This window comes from Giraffa tippelskirchi, chromosome 10, assembly GCF_054371585.1.
Source record: "Giraffa tippelskirchi isolate mGirTip1 chromosome 10, T2T-mGirTip1v1.2.pri, whole genome shotgun sequence".
Classification (NCBI taxonomy): domain Eukaryota; kingdom Metazoa; phylum Chordata; class Mammalia; order Artiodactyla; family Giraffidae; genus Giraffa; species Giraffa tippelskirchi.
This window is the reverse complement of record NC_137284.1, coordinates 125019039-125040884: the sequence shown is the minus strand read 5'-3', so window position 1 is coordinate 125040884 and position 21846 is coordinate 125019039. Positions and strand designations below refer to the sequence as shown.

The window sequence follows — 21846 nt, the reverse complement described above, 5'->3', positions numbered from 1 at the left end:
CCTTCCTCACTGTCACTGCTTCATTCAGGCTTTCCTCATTTCTCACATGTTTTATAACAACAGCATCCTAAGAGGTTTCTCCACTTCTAACCACCTCCGATAATCTCCAACTCTACATGGAATGGAGTTCAGCTTTTCAAAACAAAACTGAAACCCCTCATCTTGCTCCTTTTACCACCTGTGCTATGTTCTCATGGAAAAGCATCTGGTCCCAGAGCACGTGTTCTCTATCTGTGCCCCCTGCCCCTTCTGCCCCAGAGGTCCTCACCCTGAAGATACTGCCCCGGAGCCATTCCCTCCTTTCCTCCTGACCTCTCTGCTTGGGGCTTGTTCCTTCCATGTCATTTCTCAGCACTCTTGGCTTTTCTCTACCATAGTACTTGCCCCCATTTGCTCCTCTCTTTTCTCATCTTCTACTAAATGATGATCTCAGTAAGATCAGGAATTAGGTCTCCTTTATCTCTGTATGAGTCCAGTCAAGTACAACCTAATGCTTACTGAGCATTGTTTATGTGGTTTAAATCAGTGAACGATGTATTTTCCAGAAAGAAAGAACCTGTGGGCCACACTTCAGGACATGTGAGATTGAAATAATTCACCCGATCATTTGTAATCAGAGAGTCCCTCCTATAGAGGGTAAGTGATAAACCAAGGCAGAGAGAAGATTCTCTGTTCTTGCCTTCCTGAGGGTTCTTAGGGTGCTCAGAGGAAGACCTTTGAGGATAGCGTTGAAGGTAGTCTCAATTTGTCCAGAGGTATAGGGACTCTGAAACTACAGCTATGAATATGATTTTGGGGACCTCCAGGAATAGTGTGTTGCTGGACTAGGGGATGGGAGTGTGACAGGAGGAGGGGGTCAGTTTTGAAGAACCTTGAGAAGGTTGTTGTTGACCTTGACCTTGACTGTGTTGTCCACAGTCACATGGTCTGTAGTAAACTGGGTGGGGAATCAGCTTTATTTGAAAATAAACTGGAAATTGGTTAGCATTGGTGATCAGAGTTAAAGACTGCCTCATCTATCAGATTATGTACATACCATGAGATATCAATCTTGTGAATCTAGATTATATATTTTATGCAAATATAAGTTGACATTACATGCAAAATATCAAGAGGAAAATATTTATGACCCTTTAAAAGATGTCAATCCATAAATGTAGCTCCATTTTGTGAACTGCAGAGTTAGAATGAGAAGCTACCGAGTTTGAGAAAAATCATCTCTAAATTGTTGAGGCCCATTTCAGTGAGGGAAATAAAATCCCAGCACTTCAGAGGAGACAGATGTCAGGGGTAGCCTTCCTATACCCACCCTGACTTCTGGCTTCCGGTTCTCCATTTAAACCTACACTTAGGCACAGATTGGCCCTTACCTCCCCCTCAGTTAGTCAGTTCAGTCCTACTTCCTGGTACTACTTCTACCCCTTCTCTGTGCCGTAAGGAAATCTGCTCTGCCTGCATCCCTTCACTTCACCCATTCTTCCCCTTTGCTCCTCCAGTGGCCTTAGCCCAAACCTGGAGTTCTCTGATGCCAGCTATGTTCAGGTCATGCTGAAGAAGGAAACCCCTTGTCGTGCTCCATGCTGGATCTCAGGAAATGGGGGAGGAGAACTTTTTCCTCTTTGTCTCTTGTTTCTTCAATTCACATGATAGAATACCTATTTTCTGTTCACAGTGGCTCACTCAGTATCTGAGAACGAAGATGCTATTTCTTAGGAAGGAAGGCGTAACCACAAAACAAGGATAAGTAGAAATTAGAAATAGCAGATCTCTTATTGTAACACCATTTGTGGTGAAAGGATCTTGGATGTGCACAATTGTAATGTTGGGGCTTAAGTTATGTCTTTCTCTTGTTCTCATTTCCTATCTTAAATGGAGGAGAGGGCTCTTGTGACATGAACACAGGGAATGTAAGAAAATCAAAATCAAAAACAAATTTTATTTTTGACTGCCTGCTCTATGCTAAAACTTATCTGAAACTTCATGACAGAAAGATAATGAGATATATGCTGTGTCCCCAAAGAACCCTCAGTTTAGTTGAGAAGGTAAATGTGTAAAAAATATTTAAAAACTTACATAATACAGTACACGCAAGATTCTGAGCTAATAGAATGGGAGTTGATTAACTGTTTGGGGTGTGTGTATGTGTGAATATGTGGGTGCATGTGGGTGCGTGTGGGTGTGTGTGTCAGAGAGGGAAAATCTCATTTGTTTAATATGAAATACCTATGGGACAGTCATTAATATCTCTCTTTTATAGATTAGAAAACTGAGGTTCAGAGTGGTTGTGTAATTTGACCTAGGTTATCTAGTAAGTGGTTAATGACATTCATACCCAAATCTGTCTGACTGCAGAGTCCAGGGTTGTTTTAGTTCACTTCACTGCCTCTGGTCTTCATAACCCCATGGTCCAGAATGGTAGAAAAGAACCACAGTATGAAAACAGGAAACACTATTTGCTATCATGAGCACTGTATGGGAACATAGGTATATCGTGCAGCTTTTCTCTGGTTGATTCTCTGCTTCTCTCATCACTATTTCTATGTAACAAGAAACCATATAGCCTTCAACAGGCACTCCTGATTTAAATTTAATAACACCTTTTCTTCCTAACTTTGTCTGTTTATGCACCTTACAGATTTTGAACATAATTTGCATTCTAGAAGAAAGTTCAGATTACCATGGGGCATTTGTCCTTGTCACCAGCTGTTGTGATTTAATTTTACAGATTGAACATTCAAGAGGTTGTTTTTACTCATCAAAGAACCAGATCAGCAGTTGGCCTACATGTTGGCAAAAGAGCCCTTTTTGTGGTAGGATCCATGGCCTGAACTGGATCTCGGTAACTGTGTGAAGAATGAAGTGATTCGGTTTTTTTCTTTTTGTAATCAGGAAGGTAATACCATGGATTTCTTGGATGAGATGCTTCCTATAGCTCGTCATCATTTCTAAGACCTAAGTCCTGTCCCATCTCAAAATCCTGGATAGAGTGTGACCAGTGAGTTGAGATCCCGTTGCTCATGGACAGGGCTCTCTTTTTTTCTAGGAAAATAGAGATCTGCCTTATTGCTGCATGGATTTGAACCTTTTTTTTCTTGAGTTTTTCCCAGTTTATATAGTGAAATGATTGTCATAAGTTTAGTTAACATCCATCACCTCACATAAATACAATTTTTTCTTTGTGATAAGAACAATTAAGATATTGTGCTATGCTTAGTTACTCAGTCATATTAGACTCTTTGTGACACCATAGACTGTAGCCCACCAGGCTCCTCTGTCCATGGGGATTCTCCAGGCAAGAATACTAGAGTGGGTTGCCATGCCCTCCTCCATGGGATCTTCCCAACCCAGCTATCGAAACCAGGTCTCCCGCATTGCAGGTGGATTCTTTACCATCTGAGCCACCAGGGAAGACCAAGATCTTAGCAACATTCAAATATATACTCTTTTCGATTGACATTTGTACCTTTGGCCACCTTCACCCTATTCCTCCATCCACCACCTTCCACTTATGACAACCACAGCTCTGATCTCTTTTGTTTTTTAAATTCCACATATAAGTGGGATCACACAGTGTTTGTCTTTCTCTGTCTGATTTATTTCACTTAGCATAATGTTCTCAAGGTCGATCTATGTTGTCACAAATGGTAGAACTTCTTGCTTTTTGTGACTGGATAGTATTCACAGTTTCTTTACTCATTGTTTCATTGGTGGACTCAGGTTGTTTCCATGTCTTGGCTGTAGTAAATAATACTGCAATGAATGTGGAGGTGCAGATATCTTTGGGATAGTGATTTTGTTAGTTTTGGATGTACACCCAAAGTGGAATTGCCAGATGATATGATAGTTGTAGTTTTAATTTTCTGAGGAAACTCCATACTGTTTTCCATAGTGGCTGTACCAATTTACATTCCCACTAGCAGTGCACAAGGGTTCTCTTTTCTCCACATTTTTTTGCCAGCATTTGTTTTTCTCTTGTTTTAGTTTTTGTTTGCTTTTTCCGATAGTGGCCATTCTCACTGATGCGGGGTGATATCTCATTGTCGTTGATTTGCATCTCCCTAGTGATTAGGGCGGAGAAGGCAATGGCACCCCACTCCAGTACTCTTGCCTGGAAAATCCCATGGACGGAGGAGCCTGGTAGGCTGTCGTCCATGGGGTCGCTAAGAGTCGGACACGACTAAGCAACTTCACTTTCTCACTTTTCCCTTTCATGCACTGGAGAAGGAAATGGCAGCCCACTCCAGTATTCTTGCCTGGAGAATCCTAGGGACGGCAGAGCCTGGTGAGCTGCCGTCCATGGGGTCGCACAGAGTCGGACACGACTGAAGCGACTTAGCAGCAGCAGCAGTGATTAAGGATGCTGAGTTCGTTTTCATGTACTTCTTGGCCGTTTGAATGTCTTTAGAAAAATGTCTGTTAGCGAAGCATTGATACACTCCTTTGCTTGCCTTTTGCTAGAGAAGAATTATGTCCTTTTTTCTTGGGGTGCAGGGAGATGGCATAAAGCTTCTGATGAGTAGATGCCAAACTTTCTCTGCTGAATCTTCTACCTCTGAGTGCTCTGTTAAGTGTTCTGTGATTGCCACTGGTGTTGCTGTTCAATTATTTGTCCTTTGTACTTCACTTTTCACTTCCTAGTCTTCCTCCCTCAGCATGAAAAGAAACTAGGCAAATATGAAAAAGAAATGTGGAGCCATGCCACCAATGCCTTTCTTCTGACTTTCTTACCTTTCTCTGCCTGAGCAAAAAGAAAAATATTAAGTTATATAGGTTCTTGCACACAGGTTCTGTAAAATCATATTAATTCATTCAAAAAACGTTTAGTGTTAACTTTATGTCACATACAAATTTTTGAAAAAACAACTTGTGTTTCTTTGCCTCTTCATAAAAGAGGTTTAGAATCTCTCACTTAAAAATATTAAACAACAATGACTATTTTATGAGTTATAGGAATTTAAGGGCAATAGTATTTCTAAATTTCACAAAAATAACTGTTAGTAACCTTACATTTTGTAAGTCTGGATACAGACTGTTCAATTATTTGTCCTTTGTACTTCACTTTTCACTTCCTAGTCTTCCTCCCTCAGCATGAAAAGAAACTAGGCAAATATGAAAAAGAAATGTGGAGCCATGCCACCAATGCCTTTCTTCTGACTTTCTTACCTTTCTCTGCCTGAGCAAAAAGAAAAATATTAAGTTATATAGGTTCTTGCACACAGGTTCTGTAAAATCATATTAATTCATTCAAAAAACGTTTAGTGTTAACTTTATGTCACATACAAATTTTTGAAAAAACAACTTGTGTTTCTTTGCCTCTTCATAAAAGAGGTTTAGAATCTCTCACTTAAAAATATTAAACAACAATGACTATTTTATGAGTTTATAGGAATTTAAGGGCAATAGTATTTCTAAATTTCACAAAAATAACTGTTAGTAACCTTACATTTTGTAAGTCTGGATACAGACTGCATTGTCATGAGAGTTTTCTTCAGTCAAGGGAATTTTTTAAAGTATCTCTAGGAGAATATCTTCAAAAACCATGAAAGAGAGATGGAAAGAGAATCAGAGAGAGACAGATTTATACAGGTTTCTTCACATATTATAAAACAACTATATTAAAAATATTATAAAGTTAGCTAGAGGAAGAATTATGAGTGTCTTACACATTCTTTGAATTACCTGGAAAAGATATTCAGTAACTTTGTCTCCGAGTTCCTGTAAAGACATATTTTAATAAAATCGAAATCTGCATTCTTTTGAAAAGTATCTGTTTTACTTTTTCTTTCAAATCTGTTTAATCTTAATATTAAGGATTAAAAGAGAATCTCTCCTTTTTAAAAATAATAAACTTTCTATACATGATATATCCGATTTGAAGAATCTGACCTGTTTGCAGAAAGGCAGGCCTACACTGAAATAGACAGACTTAGCTCAATGTTTTTGAACATATTAAAGTTTGCTCTCAATGAACTGACATGCACACCAGTGTTTATATGGAGTCTGTTGTCAGTGAATATGTTGAGGTTATCTGTACTTCCAGCCAGGAAAAAAAAAATGATACCTTTTTAAAAGTAATTTTTATTGGGGTATAGTTGCTTTTCAATGTTGCATTAGTTTCTATTGTACAGCAAAGTGAATCAGTTATACATATACATATATCCCCTCATTTTTGGATTTCTGTCCCATTTTTATCACCACAGAGCACTGAGTAGAGTTCCCTGTGCTATATAGTAGATTCTCATTAGTTATCTATTTTATGTGTGTGTGTGTACTTAGTTACTCAGTCATGTCTGACTGTTTGCAACCCCGTGGACTGTAGCCAACCAGGCTCCTTTGTTCATGGGATTCTCTAGGCAAGAATATTGGAGAGGGTAGCCATTCCCTTCTCCAGGGAATCTTCCCGACCCAGGGATCATACCTGCATCTCCAGCACTGCAGGGAGATTTTTTACCGTCTGAGCCTCCAGGGAAGCCTATCTATTTTATACATAAACTCAATATCCTAATTCATCCCACTTCCCCTTTCCTCCTTGGTGTCCGTGCATTTGTTCTCTATGTCTGTGTCTCTGTTTCTGCTTTGTAAATAAGATCGTCTATACCAATTTCTTCAGATTCCACATATGCGTATTAATATGCAATATTTGTTTTTATCTTTCTGACTTGAGTCTGTACAACAGTCTCTAAGTCCATCTAAGTCTCTACAAATGACCCAGTTTTGTTCCTTTTTAATGGCTGAGTAGCATTCCATTGTATATATATATATATATATATATATATACCACATCTTCTTTATCCATTCCTCTGTCATTGGACTTTTAGGTTGCTTCTATGTCCTGGCTATTGTACATAGTGCTGCTGTGAACAGTTGGGTGCTTGTATCTTTTTGAATTATGGTTTTCTCAAGACCATTTTAAACTCATTCTATTATTTGGAAATGAGTCATTAAGCCAGACCCATATTCAAGAGAAGAGAAATTAGACTCACCTTTTGATGAATAGGAGTATGGAATAATTACAGATGTTAAAACCCTATAGTCCTTATATAAAATAAATAGAGTAGGCAAATTCATAGAGGCATAAAATAAAGTAGAGATTACTAGGGGTTGGGGTGGGGGAGAAAGAGAAGTTTTTGTTTAATGGCTACAGAGTTTCTTTGGGAGGTGCTGGAAAAAGTTCTGGAATTGATAACAGTGATGGTTACACAAAACTGTGACTGTACTTAATGCCACTGAATTGTACACTTAAAATGTTTAAAAGGGTCAATCTTACATTATATATATTTTACCACCGCAATAATATAGTCTGCACTCATTCTAATTAATCAGTGCCTGACTTTTGGTCCTAATGTATTCTAAATATCCATATTTTATGGCTACATGCATGCCTCCAAAGTACTCATGAAGGATATGTACTTCTAATTCCTCCTTGTCCTGGCTGGGATTTCACAAAGGCAGATATTGATAATGAAAGGAGTGCTGACTTGTTAGCACTGGCCTATAACATCCAGCAAAGTTTGAAATAAGCTATTTCCAATTTTATTTGGTGAGCAACCCAACAGGGGAGCTACTTATTGCATGTAAGGATGCCTGATGAAGCACACATTTTCCATTTATGTTTGATGAATGAAATTCTGTTTCACTCCAGAGAAAAGTCACTAAGAGGGAAGTTATAATGGACATTTTTAACTTCTAAACCCAGTTTCCTCTTTCTATTCATCAGGAGCAGGAAAAGCCAAATAGCCTCCATGACTCACAGAGTTGCACTGGGACTCAGTGAGAACTGTGTTAAGACTGACCACCTAGTGAGCGGCAGGCCCAGAACCTTTATAGTCTTGTCACATCTGGCACCTTCAATGAAACATTTGAATTTAGTATCTGGTATCAAAAAGTGTGGCTGAGCCATAGGAACTAGCATGTCTGAAAGGTAATAGAAAAATAAGTGTTTAATAGTGAGTGGGGGATACTCAGCCCTGGGATAATTTTATATGGCTGCAGACTCTGGGCCATTCCCAGAAATAGAAATTCTGGTATATTTGTTGTTAATTCTTTAATGTCAGACCTTGGTTAGTAAACTACTGTAGCCCATAGCTCACTAACCTTAGAAAAGTGGTTGTCCCCATTTCAGTGTGATGGCCCTTTATTAGGAATGCCAGAGCTTGGTTTCTTCCTGTTTTGGCACTATTTGAGGACCCCAACAAATGTTCTAATCCATTTACCTCTGTGATTTCTTAGTTTTACAACAGTGGTAACATCTCCCTGCTAACTGATTCTTATGCTAACAGCATGAAAGATACTTCCTACTTGGGGCTTAGTATCATGGTGTTTCTCCTTCTGACTTTTTGGGAATGTTTGGAAGTATTTGATAGCATTATTGTTACTTGTGGTGATACTGCTTGAATTTTTCAGAAAATGATGTGGAGTAAATACTTGCACATATGCATTACATATTATCAAACCTACTCGTACTTTCAGATAATGTGTCATAGCAAAAGCTCAAGTGGGTCCCTATTTCAGTAATTTACCTCTATCAAATAGTAAATTTCCTTAAAAGTAAGAGTCAGTTGCCTTAAGAAGACAAGGTAAGTAGTCCTTGTCTTCAAACATCTTACAGTAATTTTTGGTAGCAGGTTTGTAAACATGATGCCTTAGATGTAAGGTGGTTTATAAGTGTGGAGAAGGCAATGGCATCCCACTCCAGTACTCTTGCCTGGAGAATCCCATGGATGGAGGAGCCTGGTGGGCTGCAGTCCATGGGGTCGCTAGGAGTCTGACACGACTGAGCGACTGAGCGACTTCACTTTTCACTTTCATGCATTGGAGAAGGAAATAGCAACCCACTCCAGTGTTCTTGCCTGGAGAATCCCAGGGACGGCGGAGCCTGGTGGGCTGCTGTCTATGGGGTCGCACAGAGTCGGACATGACTGAAGCGACTTAGCAGCAGCAGCAGTTAGGTAAAGAATATAATCAACCTCCTTTCGGTATTGACCATCTGGTGATGTCCATGTGTAGAGTCGTCTCTTGTATTGCTGAAAGAGGATATTTGCTATGACCAATGTGTTCTCTTAACAAAACTCTGTTAGCCTTTGCCCTGCTTCATTTGTACTCCAAGGCCAAACTTACCTGTTATTCCAAGTATCTCTTGACTTCTTTGTTTGCATTCCAACCCCCTATGATGAAAAGGATGTCTTTTTTTTGGTGTAATTTCTATAAGGTCTTCTAGGTCTTCATAGAATTGGTCAGCTTCAGCTTCTTCAGCATCAGTAGTTGGGGCATAGACTTTACTGTGATGTTGAATGGTTTGTCTTGAAAACGGACTGAGAACATTCTGTCATTTTTGAGACTGCACCCAAGTACTGCATATTGGACTCTTTTGTTGAGTATGAGGGCTATTCCATTTATTCCAAAGGATTTTTGCCCACAGTAGTAGATAAATTAGTCATCTGAATTAAATTCACACATTCCCAGCCATTTTAGTTCACTGATTGCTAAGATGCCAGTTTTCATTCTTGCCATCTCCTGCTTGACTACATTCAATTTACCTTGCAATGTTTTCATGGACCTGACATTCCAGATTCCTATGCAATGTTTTTCTTTACAGCAATGGACTTTACTTTCACCACCAGACATAATCACAACTGAGCATTGTTTCCACTTTGGTCCAGCTGCTTCCTTCTTTCTGGAGATATTAGTAATTGCCTTCTGCTCTTCCAAGGAGAAGTTCTATACAGCAAAAACAGGACCTGGAGCTGACTGTGGCCAAGCCCATCAGTTCCTTATTGCAAAATTCAGACTTAAATTGAATATAGTAGGGAAAACCACTAGGCCATTTGTATATGACCTAAATCTAATACCTTATGATTATACATTGGAGGTGACAAATAGATTCAAGGAGTTAGATCTGGTAGACAGAGTGCCTGAAGAACTAGGGGCAAAAGTTCATAACATTGCATAGGAGGCAATGACCAAAACCATCCCAAAGAAAAAGAAATGCAAGAAGGCAAAGTGGTTGTCTGAGGAGTCTTTGCAAATAGCTGAGGAAAGAAGAGAAGCTAAAAGCAAGAGGGAAAGGGAAAGATATACGAATTGAATTCAGAGTTCCAGAAAATAGCAAGGAGAGATAAAAAGGCCTTTTTCAATGAACAGTGCAAATAAGAGGAGGAAAACAATAATGGGAAAGAGTAAAGATCTCTTCCAGAAAACTAAGATATCAAGGGAACATTTCATGCAAGGATTGGCACGATAAGGGACAGAAATGGTAAGGATCTAACAGAGGCAGATGATGTTAAGAAGAGGTGGCAAGAATATACAGAAGAACTATACATAAAATGTCTTCATGACCCAGATAACCATAATGGTGTGGTCATTCACCTAGAGCCAGACATTTTGAAGTGTGAATTAAAGTGGACCTTAGGAAGCATTACTACAAACAAAGCTAGTGGAGGTGATGGAATTCCAGCTGTACTATTTCAAATCCTAAAAGATGATGCTGTTAAGGTGCTGCACCCAATATGTCAACAAATTTGGAAAACTCAGCAGTGGCCACAGAACTGGGAAAAGTCAGTTTTCATTTCAATCCCAAAGAAGGGCAGTGCCAAAGAATGTTCAAACTCCCAGACAGTTGTGTTCATTTCACATACTAGTAAAGTAAAGCTCAAAATCCTTCAAGCTAGACTTCAGCAGTATGTGAACTGAGAACTTCTAGATGTTCAAGCTGGGTTTAGAAAAGGCAGAGGAACTGGAGATCAAATTGCCATCCTTCTCTGGATCATAGAGAAATCAAGGGAGTTCCAGAAAAAACATCTACTTCTGCTTTATTGACTACATGGAAGCCTTTGACTCTGTGGATTACAACAAACTGTGGATTGTTGGTAAAGAGATGGTAATACCAGACCATCTTACCTGTCTCCTGAGAAACTTGTATGGGAGCCAAGAAGCAACAGTTAAAACTGTACATGGAACAACTAACTGGTTGAAAATAGGAAAAGAAGTACAACCCTGTGTATTGTCACCCTGTTTGTTTAATTTATATGCAGTGTACATCATGTGAAATGCCATGCTGGATGAGTCACAAGGTGGAATCAAGACTTCTGGGAAAAATATCAACAACCTCAGATGATACCACTCTAATGGCAGAAAGCAAAGAGATAATAAAGAGCCTTTCAATGAGGGTGAAAGAGGAAAGTGAAAAAGTTGACTTAAAAATTAACATTAAAAAAGCATTTAAAAAACTAAGATCATGGCATCCAGTCCCATCACTTCATGGCAAACGGAATGGGAAAAAGTAGAAGCAGCGATAGATTTTATTTTATTTTCTTAAGCTCCAAAATCACTATGGATAATGACTGGAGGCACGAAGTTAAAAGACACTTTCTCCTTGGAAGGAAAGCTATGACAAACCTAGACAGCATTAAAAAAGCAGAGACATCACTTTGCAAACAAAGGTCCCTCTAGTCAAAGCTGTGGTTTTCCCAGTAGTCATGTAAGAATTTGAGAGTTGGACCGTAAAGAAGGTTGAGCACTGAAGAATTGATGCTTTTGAATTGTGTTTCTGGAAAAGACTCTTGCAAGTCTCTTGGACACCAAGGAGACCAATCCTAAAGGAAATCAACCCGGAATATTCACTGGAAGGACTGATGCTGAAGCTCCAATACTTCGGTCATGTGATGGAAAGAGCTGACTCATTGGAAAAGACCCCAACGCTGGGAAAGATTGACGGCAAAAGGAGAAGAGGGTGACGGAAGTTGAGATGGTTAGATAGCATCACCAACTCAATGAACATAAATTTGAGCAAACTCTGGGAGATAATGAAGGACAGGAAAGGTTGGCGTGCTCAGTCCATGGTGTTGCAAAGAGTTGGACAGAACTTAGTGACTGAACAACAACAAGTTAAATGAAATTTTAGAGTGGTTTATTTAAAAAACTAAACAGATTCAAGGTGTTCCCTTGAGCAATGTGACTCACACTTGGATTCTGAAATACCTCTTGATGGGAGAGAGTAAAAGAAGCTATGACTGAATCACTCTTGTTTGATCATCCGTCATGTGTGTATCAAAAAATTCTGGTTAATTTGGCACTTTGTGTTAATTTTGGCACTTTGCTGGTGCCTGCTTTTGAAAAACCTCAAGACCAAAATAATCGATTGAGCACATACGTGTCCCAGCACATACGTGTTTCAGCACATACCTGATGAAAGCTTCATTTGACTGCTTCCAGAAAAGCAGTTCTTTTCTGCTTCAAGTGAGAAAAGGACCTAGTGTCAAGAGAATTATGTGAATTTGACCTTTCTGCCTTGAGGAGTTGTTCAATCCTACTGTGCAAAGGTCTTCTAGAGATCAGTAAGGGAGAGGGGGAAATGGGGCACAAATTAGGAAGAGGATGGAGTAGGGATGCAGTGCCTGGGGTGTAAAAGAACATTGGAGAACGGTGATGGAGATAAAAATGTCAAAGCTGGGTGAAGGAAAAGGGAGTAGTGACTTGCTTTCGAGGTAAAGATAGGACATGTACACCACAACTAGAGAATAGCCCTCGATTGCCACTACTAGAGAATAAGCCCACACAGCAACGAAGACCCAGCACAGCCAAAAATAAATTTAAAAAATTATTTTAAAAAATAAATATCAAGATATAAAGATTGAATTGAGTGAACATGAGCTGACTTAAAGTTTTGGGGATGAATGTGATTACTCAGAAACTATTTTTTCTGCATCTTCTGATGTCATCTTCAGAATTTGTACCATCTGTCTGAGTCTAGCTTGCATTCCCTAGCATACTCAGTTGCTCAGTAATAGCCCCAATTTCACTTGATAGTAGTTGTCAACTTAAAAAATATTTGCAACCTTTAAGTTGAGAGTTATCTCTTATTAGGCAGAACTTTTTAGTACTTCAAACACAGGACACAATGTTTCATGTAACCCTGAGAAAACTGCTCTAAGGAGGTGAAGAGAGGGAAATTTTGCAACAAATGGCAGGTAGTCTGAACATCAAAATATTGTTAACTAAAGAAAACCATATACCCCAAGTTAAGGAATTTAGTTCTTTTCTGTGTGTGGGAAGATACAGGAGTCTGAGCTCACTGGAATCATTCCTTTGATATGAACCTCCGCTATCTGGGGCCAGAATCCTGTGTTTTCACATTCTGAGTTTCCTCAGGGCTCACCATAGCGGGTGGCTGCAGTCTGATGGCTGCTAGATGGCAGGTATTCTTTCCTTCCTGAGTGCCCTCAGGGATCAGCAGCTCACCATTAGTGGTGCCTGCAATTGCTGATGACTGTAACATTCTGTTTACTGATATGGCAGGAAATATTCCATTTCTCATCCTCTTTTTATATGTGTCTTCCTGACTAGATTGTACACTGTGAGGGCAGGACCACATCTACTCTCCTAACTATACCATCTCCAGTGCAATACCTGGCAAAATGTCAGTGCTAACTTTTGACAAAAGAAGTTGCCTGATATAGATGATATAAGAATTAAAGACAATGTTTATAAAGGGCTTTATTCCATTTCTGGCTCTTAGTAGGTATTTTTATTATTTGTAATAATAATATGAAAATCCTCTTTCTCTGATTCTTGCTTGATTGGTTATAAGGGACCACTGCAGTGAAAAAGCTATAACGATTCAACAACACTGTGTTTAAACAAGTATGTGAGAATGTATAAACTCTCCTTAAGATGCTTGCTAAAAAGACTTCAATTCAGGAGAATTTAAAGCAATGCTTGGACCTTCTTAATGAACTCTTCCTTCCAACTTCCGGTGGATGTCTTTTTTCATTAAACCTAGTAAGTCAGAAAATCAAACAGTGAGACCAGAAAAGCTAAAGCTAACCATGGGAAGTGAAATAAATATTTACACATGGCTTCCATAAGCATGATATATGTTTATACCTTTAGTATGTTTTGATTTGTGTATCCTACCACCTCAAGATGTAAGCTTCTAGCAGCTGGGATCCTTATCCCGGACGTATTTTGTATGTTCTTTATTGTATTTAATGACTATCAGAGTTCACCAATAAATATACCAGACTTAGTTGGAGATGCATGCATGGTTAATTCAGTAAGCATTCTTATCTACAATTTTGTGTTTTTGCTTGGCTGCTGTATCAGTAGACCCGAAGACTCAGCTACAGCTGTCCTGAGAGGCTAGGTATAAAAATGCAGGTGTTCAGCATTAGCAAATAGTCCTTATTATATGGATCGACTTTTGGCAGCTAGTAATGATGTTTCCTGAGATTGAAAAATGATTTTCTACCTTAAACAGTGGTTTCACATTACTGGAATGCTGAATTAAAAAAAAAGAAAAACCCACACAAAATTCCTCTCATCAAGTAGTACTGAGACTGTTTTTGTTAGTTGTATACATTTCATGATTTGTATATTTTATAGTAGAATGTAAGCCTTTATTTTTAACTGTTGTGGTCAGGTTTAGGTCCTTTGCCAAATGAAGCAGACTATGAAGAAGTAGGAAGAGTAATGCGTCCTGGTGTTCTGTTCCTGGTAAAGGGGACCAGGGCCTGGCCAGAAGCCAAGGAAAGACCTGGGGCTGGAGATATTTTCAAGGTTTTAAACATATTCGGGAGTTTTTGTGTTTTACTGTTGTTTTGCATCATCATGTATTAGCCGATTGCCTTTCATCCCCGTTTACAAGGAGTTCAAATGCTTTTTGTGATATAATTCTTAACCCTTCCTATACCTTAATCTGAAGGTCATGACTGGGCAGAATTTAAGATCTTGTTTAAAATGATTTATGGGAAGTTAAGATATCCTCTGTTTGTAGTTCCTCTGTTTCCTATGTATCTACCTATTGATTAGACCAGAGTATGAGCTATATAGCTTGGTATCTGTTAGCCTCTAGGTTAAAAATTACAATACTACTAAAAATTTTTAAGTACAAGGCAAAGACGTTTTCCTTTTGGAATATTGTAGAAAAAATTACAGAAATCATTGGCAGAGGGTTAGTGAAGCTCACATCTAATATATGAGCCTTTTACTGCTTGCTTGGGTGTTTGTTGATGCAGTAGAGAGGCCAGGTTAGCTAAAAAAGTAAATGACAAGATGGTACTATTGCATGGGGTGGCACTTGGGGACTATCACTGAATTGATCTTAAGGAGGGCTGATTCTGTTAAATAATTTTCCTTACTTTGGCAACACATCACTGACTTTTTGGAATCTTTACAAGGCAGGTAAGCCTTGATATCGAGGAAAACCAAACAAACCAATGTCAATTATCCGAACTAAGCTTCACATTAGCAGACTTGAATTACAGCCCATGGCAGGAGAATTCAGAAAAGTTTCATGTGTAAAGGTTTCCACTTTATCATCTTACCTTCTTCCTCCTTCAGGTCTTTGCAGCAGAGTGCATTTCAGGTTTTTGTTAGACATATGAAAGGCTCAGTTTCAAAGACTTGGGTTTTCACATCCATGTCAATATCACAAATTGAAATGTGACCTGGGTACCTGGCTGCATACTTTCTTTAAACCTGAGCCAATAATACTGCAAAATGTGAGGGGAGGCCCTCTTTCATCTCACACTTTAAAGTGAAAGGTTTGTTGATGTAACCCAATTTCCAGTCTGCAGAGGTCACCCTGCAATGTAGTGCAACGATGATAAGCCCATCAATTCTGTTTGATGTTCGAATTTTCTTTCCCCTGGATTTCACTCCCACTTTGTTTTGTCAAGTAAGTTTAGTAATAGTGATATTCTGGCTTGCCAACATGTGATGATATGATTTCCCTTGACGCTCACCAAGTGGCTTTTTAAACTGTGCAGGTACTTTGCAGGGATTATATCCTGGATATAATTAAGAGGGGATAATAGAAATAAACATGTTTTTATATACTTTAGATAATGTTCTTGGGAAGGTAAGTGATCAAATGCAGAGATACCAACTCTGGCTTTCCTGTGACCTCTGACAGTAGTGAAAGTTATTCTGTATTGTAAGCATTTAGTGGTCAGTATGAAATCAGTTGGTGGTCTCTGTATGATGTAGCTGTGTGGGTATGAACTGAGGGTTGGGGGAAAGAAGAGAATGAACAGGAACCATTGCTGGGGAGCAGGAGGGCATGAGATAATGCCTCTGACACACACAGTTGTCCATGGTGAAACACATGCAACTTAACATCAAAGGCCGCACTGTTGTTTCGGCCCTGGCCCTAAGTTAAGAAGTATTAATAGAATCAGGGATGAACATGGACCAGAGTCCACTACCTAGAATACTGGAAGGTCCAAGTTGGTTGGGGATCAGGCCAGTGAAACAGAGTTTGAAATATATAAAAACGCCAATGTTTAGCCATTTATGATTTATAAAAACATATGATTCAGTGTTTTCATTTCACTTTATTTTATGATTCAACCTAATTCTATCTTTGTTAGCCACACAGTTTTTATCCTTCTGGATTAGAAATACCCCTACACCACCCCTTTCTCATGGAAGTCCAGGGTTATAGTGGGGACAGTCAGTTCTGACCGGCAGCTCCCTATTGTGACAAACATCTGTTTTCTTTGTTGAATGCTCCCTTCTGGAAAGGAGAGACAGACAGAAAGACACATTCAAACTATAGTGCTGAAGGTCACCTCGGAAGCTCCATTTATGCTTTTTCCTCCCATTGAGTCATCCTGATGATAATTATTTACCCTTTGGTAAGGATCTCTGTCAGTAGCATTGTTCTCTGTTCAAGGATCTCTGTTCTCCATTCATTGTGAACCCTCTGCTAAGTACAGCCTCTGCTAAGACCAATGGGCATTACTAGATGGGGTGCCTGGTAGTAGAACAAGAAGTGAGACCAGTACTCAGAAAGATACCTTTCAAGTGAGTCGAAAGTCTCTGTGTTGTTTTCAAGCCCTTATCGTGATGAAGGATGCCATGGTGGATTCTAGTAGCTCCATCTCCACCATTGACTCAACTGCACAATTTTGCGCAGTCACGTAACTTCTCTAGTTAGCATTTCTCAGCACAGTAGACCGTTTCAGAGGTTTAGAAACTAGAGTATGAAGTCCTAGGGCTCCTCTGAGTTACCTTGGGGTGGCTGCTGAGGAGGGATGGAATGTCCTCATGGGTTCAGCCTGTGCTTTCCACACCTCTTACTTTGCAGCCAGAGTAGCTCTATCTTTTGTGTTTTATATTCGAAGAAAGCGTTCAGCAACTGAAATAAAAAAAAAAAAATTGAGGACCCCTGGACCAAATGACCTTTAGGCCTACTGCTAGCTCATTGAGGAATTAGAATTTTTCCTCTAAATATCACAGTGTACAATCTAACAGTATATGCTGTATAATGCAAGGAGAATAATTTTCTTCCTTTTCCAAGCATATCTACTGAGAGCCATAAAATAGAAACATCTGTCCTGCTGGAAATACTGGGAGAGAAGGGAACCTGCAGCCTTCCTTCCAGCCCCCTCCCAGAGGAAAGGGGGGCTTATTTGACTGCCTAATTGGGTGGGGGGAGAGTCACTGACTTCATGTGGCTCAGGCCCCCTGGGTTTTCTTGCTGTCAGTCCAGTCTACTATTAGCTGGGTTTGTTCTTTGCCATTGGGGCAACTGAAAAGGGCAGGCTGTGCCTCTGCCTTGGGGTGAAACCCATCCCTTTTGGGATGGGTGTGGGGAAGTTGGTTGCCTATCGTGACCTTAGGTACCAGCCACGGTTTCCCATCCAGCTTTACTGGTAATGAGGTTGATGGACTGATCTTGATGTGCCCCTGTATCCATTTCTCTGAAACTGCTGGAGTGACAGAGAAGGAGGAGTTTTCTTGGAGAAACTCTTAACAAACTCAGTCCTTGTGCATGTATGTATGTGCTCAGTTGTGTCCGACACTTTGGGACCGCATGGACTGTAGCCCTCCAGGCTCCTCCATCCATGGAATTTTCCAGGCAAGAATACTGGAGTGGGTTGTCATTTCCTTCTCCAGGGGATCTTCCTAACCCAGGGATTGAACCCGGGACTCCTGTATCTCCTGCACTGTTAGATAGATTCTTTACCACTGCGCCACCTGGGAAGTCCAGCTCAATCTTTATTCCTTGGCTACTGATTCTAGATTTCCCCAGTAGAGAGAATATCTTCCCCTGCCCCAAACTCTTGACCTGTATAGCAGTGGCCTCCATGACTAGATTAAGAACTTGCTCTACTATATGCCTCATCCCTTCTTACCGCCTCTCTTATTCTGGGCTGTGCCTGCAGTTGGTGCACAATGATTACACACTGGTTTTATGAGCCAATCTCATTGCTGATTGCGGTCTTCTGTCCTGGTACCTGGCTTCTCCTCATGTTGCCTCACAGTTCAGTTTAATTCCCAGCCTGGTGAACTGCCGTAGGTGGATCATGGTCTTCACCAGAAAGCAGGGAGTTTAGTCCTGGTTGACAGGAGCAATTGGCTGAACCACAGTGTTCCGTGCTCAGACATGCCTGACACTTTCATCTCAGGATCCCTTTCTCTGTTCCATCATTAGCAGATGTGCCTGCCAGTTGCAAGCTGTCAGGGAACTGAGCCGTCTGGTGTGAAATTTGCAGCTCCAGGATGAAGTCTCTGCCGTTCTTTTGTCTTGTTTCATTTCTAGTATTTGAACTTGTCTGTTCCTTTCCCATTCAGGACTCTCACCCAGTATCCACTCATCTCTCTCCCAGTACACTTCACCTGGCCTCTTCCTTTTATCACTGAGCGTTTTAAAATTCATTGTCACTTTTTCCAAGAGGCCTTCCATCTTCCCCAATCTAACTGGGTCACCTTTTTCTGTTTTTCTCCTTCTTTGCACCCTATTATTCCTTCCTGCTGTTAAATCACAAAGCATGACTCTGTATTTGTTTAGTGCTTTCATTCACTAAGCTCCAGGTGGGCAGGTGTTATTGTGTTCAGTATCTAGTACAGGTCCTTGTAGTCAATGAATATTTGTTACATGACTGAGTTATTTAACCCAGTGTGGGTCAGGGTGAGGAAGAAGGTGATGCTGACTCAGAAACTGAATATCTCTGAAAGCAAAGCTAGTGCAGTAGGCAAACGCCAGGCTGACCTGCTCTTGGGGTTGGGGGAGGGCAGTGCTCTGCACACACTGCTCAAGGATCAGAGGGCCAGGTGGGGCTGAGTGCACCTGAAGGCCAGAGGCCTTCAATACCTGCCGTGTGACAGGCAAGGCAGGAACAGATGGAATTGGTAATATCAGGGCTTTCAAGCACCTTCTGTGGCTTATTTCACTGGGGGGCTGGGCAAGAAGCTGAAAGTCTTAACTTGAAATCATAAGATCAAGCCACTTGAAGAATATTAAATAATACTGGGAAATGTATCTGACTTAATCTGTGTGTTTGGCAGGGAAGGGGCAGGAGGAACTAGCCAGTCACTTTAGGACCTCTGTGCCTTGGGTATCATTGAAGTCATCCTACTGCATTTTAGGGAAATACACTTAATGAGAATCCACATATAGAATTGTAAGACTGTACAATATGACTACCACCACTTTTATTCCTACTAATACTATCAGATACTCCTTGCAAAATTGTTGACCAAATTGTAGATAGAAAGCAACTGACCTATCATTTTTGTCGAATACACTAGCAAAACCTTTGCTAAAATGATGTTCTGATGTCCTAAATAATGTCATATTATATTTTCAGCTTACAGATTAGAACTCTGAAACACAGAGAGGTTAGTTTATTTGACCAAGTTCATACTGCCCCAAAGTACCATTTTCTTACTGTAAATCTAGGTTATTTGGTGTGTGATCTTAACATTACATGTAAATATACAAGCACCTCCCACCCCATACAATCCTGGGAGTTAATTAAATTCCTTCAAAAAATATATGAGATTATCCACAACTATCTGAAGAGGGGTATGAAAAATACACTTTACTTTTCCTGTTAAAAAGAAAAACATTATGAAAGTCTGAAAAAATTACTCTTAACTATAAGAAAATATTGAAAGTATAGCAAATTATGAAGATAAAATTTCCCTGCCATCCTACCAGCCAGTGTTAATCACTGTCAATATTTTTGTGTATTTCCTCTAAGATCTTTTTATGTGTAATATATGTGCATAGATGATTTGAAGTTATTATATCTTTTCACTTAACTCCCTATTTGTATTTTAGTATCCTTTATATCACTAACATTTTCTCACATATTATTCTTCCATAATCTGATTTTTAGTAGGTTTCTAAATTTTATATTGGAGTATAGTTGATGTTTTATTTTATATTGGAGTATGATGGCTTGGTGGTAAAGAATCCATCTGCCAGTGCAGGAGATGCAGGTTGAATCCCTGGGTTGGGATGATCCCCTGGAGAAGGGAATGGCAACCCACTCCAGAATTCTTGCTTAGGAAATCCCATAGACAGAGGAGCCTAGTGGGCTACAGTCCATAGGGTCACAAAGAGTCAGACACGACTTAGCAACTGAACAACACGGTTGATTCCGTCAACAACCAACATGTTGTGTTGGTTTCGGATGTACAACAAAGTGATTCAGTTATACATATAACATGTATCTATTCTTTTTAAATTCTTTTCCAATTTTGGTTATTACATAAAATTGAGCTGCATTCCCCGTGCTATACAGTAGGTCCTTGCTGGTTATCCATTTTAAATATAGCAGTGTGTATATGTGTATCTTAAACTCCCTAACTATACCTCCCCCTCCCCCATACCCCCTTGTATCCATAAGTTCATTCTCTAAGTCTCTGAGTCTGTTCCTGTTTTGCAAATAAGACGACACACAGAATGGGAGAAAATATTTGCATGTTTAGTAGGTTTTATACATTTCATTATGTGAATATATTCTAATTTGACTGTCCCCTTATTGTCACATGTTTTAATTGTTTCTAATTGATTTTAGATGTGCCTTTTGTAATACCCTCAAAGGAAATTTAATTTTAATAATGTGATTTTAGTGTCATTGTAATTTTTTTTTCATTTTTACTGTTACCCTTTTAAGTTTGTCCTTTTATCTTTTCACTTCAGCCAGTTGTTTCCTTAAGATCATTTCTGCCCACTCATGGTTGTCCTCTTATTTTTCATTGAGGAAATCAAACATCTTCTTGAAATTTCTTCTAAGTCCTGAAACAGATGTTACAAAACATTTTATCCTTCTTTATCTCCTGGATACTATTTTTTTCTGAAAACTATTTTCTCCATATTGGTTTTTCTCTTACTTATTTTCAAACAAGGGTCCTGACTCAGTATTTTTTCAGTCAGCAAGACAACTAGAATTTCCTTTATATACTCTGAGACTGAATTGCTTTCTTAGTTGTACACATAAAGGGCAAGTTTATATAATTGTCTACCATTTCATAACAGGCTTAAAAATTATAATGTACCCTCTATGCTATGGAACAATTGGCTTCTTCCCTGCCTTCTTCCTGGCAATCTTGATTCCAGCTCGTGCTTCATCCAGCTTGGGATTTCACATGATGTACTCTGCATATAAGTTAAATAAGCAGGGTGACAATACACAACCTTGATGTACTCCTTTCCTGATTTGGAACCAGTCTATTGTTCCATGTCCAGTTCTAACTGATGCTTCTTGACCTGCCTACATACAGATTTCTCAGAAGGCAGGTAAGGTGGTCTGGTATTCTCATTTCTTGAAGAATTTTCCACAGTTTGTTGTGATCCACACAGTCAAGGCTTTGGGAGAGATATAAATAACCTCAGATATGCAGATGACACCACCCTTATGGCAGAAAGCAAAGAAGAACTAAAGAGCCTCTTGATGAAAGTGAAAGAGGAGAGTGAAAAAGTTGGCTTAATACTCAACATTCAGAAAACTAAGATCATAGCATCTGGTCCCATCACTACATGGCAAATAGATGGGGAAACAATGGAAACAGTGAGAGATTTTATTTTGGGGGGCTCCAAAATCACTGCAGATG

At 39.6% G+C, this 21846-nt stretch overlaps 1 protein-coding gene and 1 long non-coding RNA gene across 7 annotated transcripts in view; both read left to right on the top strand.

Annotated features, from left to right (window-relative positions):
• The window catches only part of SUGCT (succinyl-CoA:glutarate-CoA transferase), a 714763-nt gene that overhangs the window by 491259 nt on the left and 201658 nt on the right, over nt 1–21846 (top strand). The gene's annotated exons all lie outside the window — the stretch shown is intronic.
• LOC145524686 (uncharacterized) lies at nt 3349–5190 on the top strand. The gene is made up of 2 exons (XR_014067764.1): nt 3349–4098; nt 4245–5190. It is a non-coding gene; the product is annotated as an uncharacterized LOC145524686 (long non-coding RNA).